Here is a 3,941-nt window from a genome sequence, read left to right on the forward strand (position 1 = left end):
GTATTTCCAGAGTTGGCGATCGCCGCCGCAGCGGATCGCCGCCGTCCGAACCCCGTGCGAGGCCACCCTCGCCGTCCCAACGTCGCCCGTCGCCGCCCTCGGCGTCTGGACGTCGCCCGCCGCCGCCCCCGTCGCCGCATCTCACCGTCCCAACTTCACCCGTCGCCGCATCTCACCGTCCCAACGTCGCCCGTCGCCGCATCTCACCGTCGTCCGACGACGCGGACGTGAAGGGCCCGACGTCTGACGCTGCCCTCGCCGCCCGAACCCCGTCCGACACCGCCCTCGCCGTCGCAACGTCGTCCGTCGCCACATCTAACCGTCGTCGTTGTACGCCGGGGACGTGAAGGGCCCGACGTCTGACGCCGCCTCCGCAGCACTGTCGTCGAACGTCGTCGACGTCTACACCGCAGGCCAAGGTTTGTCATGCCCGTCATCTAAACCTAGCGGGATAGATACAGGTTTCGCGTGAGGAATACATGCATGCAAACTCATTTTTTTTATTTTTCTTTTTTTGCAAATAAGTTGCGTTGGGCACTAGATTCGTTTACAGTACATGAACGAGTAATTACACAGTTGATGCAGGCTGGTCATTCGTTTGTGCTGCCCGTAACTGCGCATGCGTGGTGTTGTGTGTTTTCTACTGGATAATAGATGTAGTAATGAGCTGGGATGAAAGTAGTAATAGCAGTACTAAAAAAATTGTTTTTCTGGAGGGTAGGCTTGAGCCTGTTTAAGCCTGTCTAGTAGACTCGCCGCTGGATAGAAGTGAGGGCTAGTTCATGCATGTACGGATTTAGGGTTTAGGGTTCATCAAAACCTCCCGCCGCAGCGCCTCCTCTACGGACTAGGGCATGATTTACAGAACTAGTGTTGCTTTGGGCATGATGCATTGTACTAAACCTAATACACGATGTTTTGCAGTTCTGTGAGTTAGGCGTGCTGACATGGACGAAGAATCTGCATTCGGGAGGGACGAGAATGGTACTGATAAGGTGACTAAGACCAATAACGATAACTTCAACGAAGATGATGACAGCAGCGACAACGATTCCGTCTCGTCATATGATATCTTACCTCCGGAGGATTTTGATAATAATGAACATGGCGCAAATAGCGAAAACGTAAGTGCCGTATATTTTTTTTTATTTTCGAAATTGCAAAGTATGGCATGGCTAACTGTATATCTTTGTGTACAAATTTCCAGGAAGATGTGGATGTTGACAATGTGCAACATAGTTGGCAGGAATCATTTGCAGATAACTTGAGCCAGGTTAGTTGATAGATGTTGTACATGGATCAATAGTATGATTTAAATGATAATAATTGACATATATATTTTGAAATGAATGTTGTAGGAGGAGTCAGATGGTCCAAGCGTTGATCACGATGAGGGAGAGATCGATATTGAGGAGGCTCAAAGGCAGCAGAAGATGCTTGAGACACATTGGAAGGTCATGGCTATGACCTTTCGGTCGCAAGGGGATGCATACATATTCTACAACAATCACGCCAGAGAACACGGGTTTAGCATAAGGAAACAGAAGGTGAAACGAGGTGCTTCGGGAATGATCCGGTACTGGCGGTTTCTTTGCTCCAGGGCTGGGAGAAGGCAGAGCAAGTTCATAACCATGGAGGGCCGCAAGCGCAGGCTTAGACCGGAGACTCGTTGTGACTGCGGTGCACATATGGTGGTGAAGCTGGACAGAGAACGTGGCGTTTGGTTCATCGCATCATTCGTGGATGATCACAACCACGCGATGGCTCGGCCCGACGAGGTTTGTTTTTTATGGTCACACAGACGGATTGGAGATGGGCAGAGGGCCGAGATATTGGCCATGGAAGCGGCCGGGATAAGAAAGCATATTATAATGGACAACTTCATCAGCAGATACAGTTCGTACGATAAGTGCGGGCTTATCAGGAGGGACATTTACAATCTTTGTTGCAGAGAAAAAATGAAGCTCATTGCAAAGGGTGATGCAGAGACGCCAGTTGGCATTATGAGGAGTAGGAAGGAGAAGGACCCTGAGTTTTTTTTTTGAGTATGTGCGTGACAAGGAAGGGCGACTGAAGAGTATGTTCTGGTGCGATGCACAGTCGCGGAGGGACTATCAGGACTACGGAGATGTGGTCGTGTTTGATAGCACGTATAAGATGAACAGATACGGTATGCCGTTCGTCCCCTTTGTAGGAGTTAACAACCACCGTTGCACCACAGTGTTTGGTTGTGCCATCATTGCTGACGAGACGGAAGGGACATACGTGTGGCTGCTGCAGACATTTATGAAGGCAAACTGTCAGGTGAAGCCAAAGTCAATAATCACAGACGGTGACGCTGCAATGATCCGGGCTATTCGGACCATCCTTTCAGATGTTTTCCATCGTCTTTGTTCGTGGCATATCGAGAAAAATATGCAGAGGCACCTGCATTACAAGTCACTGGATGAGTTCAGATCGCTCCTGTACTATGCCACCTCTCAAGCGAACTTTGAGCAGAGATGGAAAGCTTTCTATGATAAGTGGAAGACGGATAGAACTGAAGAGTGGCTTGACAGGATGTACAGGAAGAGGAGACTGTGGGCAGCTTCATATCTTTCCGATGGTTTTTTTCTTGGTATGCGAAGTAACCAGAGGAGTGAAAGCCTCAACTCCTGCCTTCACCTTCACCTGGACTACGGTATGACAATTGTTGATTTGGTGGTGCATTATGAGAACTGTATAGTTCGCCTGCGTGAGAACGAGGCGTACGATGACTGCGAGGCATTCCAGAAGGAACCACCGTCTGTTACTGAATATAAAGTCCTTAAGGAGCATGCCGCCAAAGTATTCACACCTGCTAATTTCTACATCTTGCAAGATGATTTGCATAAGATGGGTCAGCTGGAGATATTTGAGACGCTCGTGGGAATTGGGCGTGAGACATTCATTGTGACATGGAAGGATAACCACAAGTTTAGGTACAATGTTGTTTATGAACCAGGTAACTCAGAAGAAACTATTACATGCAGTTGTCTTAGGATGGTTCGGAAAGGGCTGCCATGCAAACACATTCTGTTTGTTCTCCATCATCTGAATTTAACTGAAATACCAAAGTGTTGTGTCCTTCATCGGTTGTCCAAACATGCAAGAGATGGGTTGCCTGTGCAGAGGAAGAGTGATATGTTTGGATGGGGTTGGTCAGGGCCATTGGAGAGAGAACGGTATAGTGCAATATCCATTAAAACCTCACAAGCTGCTCATGTTGCAGCAAATGATCCCTTCTTGTTCGATGAGTTGATGAAGTGTCTAGACAACATAATAGCACAGAAAAAGATTTCAGAGGAGGAACTTATAGGAAGTAGAAGGTATCCTATGCTGAAGAAGGAGGCAAGTCAAGTGCAACAAGTTGAGCCTGGTATTGGTGATCCTCAGAAAGTTTCGACGAAGGGTGCACCTAAGAAGGGGCGGTCAAAGGGGGGCCCCGGAGTTACAAAGAATGGTAGGCCAAAAGATTTTACAGAGAAGAAAAGTGGTCCTTTGTGCAGTTTGTGTAGTCAAGCAGGTCATAATAAGGCTACATGTCATTTGAACGAGAAGTAAGATGTTATCTTCTTATTGTTGTTATGTTCCTACTTTGATTTTAGCAACTATATTTGCTCACCAATTCTTTATGTTTTGTTCAGGAACTGGGCGTAGGTACAGATGCAGGTTGGTTTGTACGAAGAATAAAAGTGGTCGCACGAACCTTTGTCGTTTTTTATTCGTACGTGTCTGCAAGAAAACTTGATAAGTTATTTGTTTGTGTTTTGATAAAAGATATATGTAATAAATTTGGAGATGACATTGCATATGTTATACTACCTGGGCATGATGATGATTTTGTTTGCTGTTTGCTACCTGGGCATATATGTTGTACTGATGATGATTTTGTTTGATGTTGTTTCTGGCCGCTACTTTCT

The sequence above is a fragment of the Triticum dicoccoides genome, chromosome 2B, assembly GCF_002162155.2.
Source record: "Triticum dicoccoides isolate Atlit2015 ecotype Zavitan chromosome 2B, WEW_v2.0, whole genome shotgun sequence".
In the NCBI taxonomy this organism is placed as follows: domain Eukaryota; kingdom Viridiplantae; phylum Streptophyta; class Magnoliopsida; order Poales; family Poaceae; genus Triticum; species Triticum dicoccoides.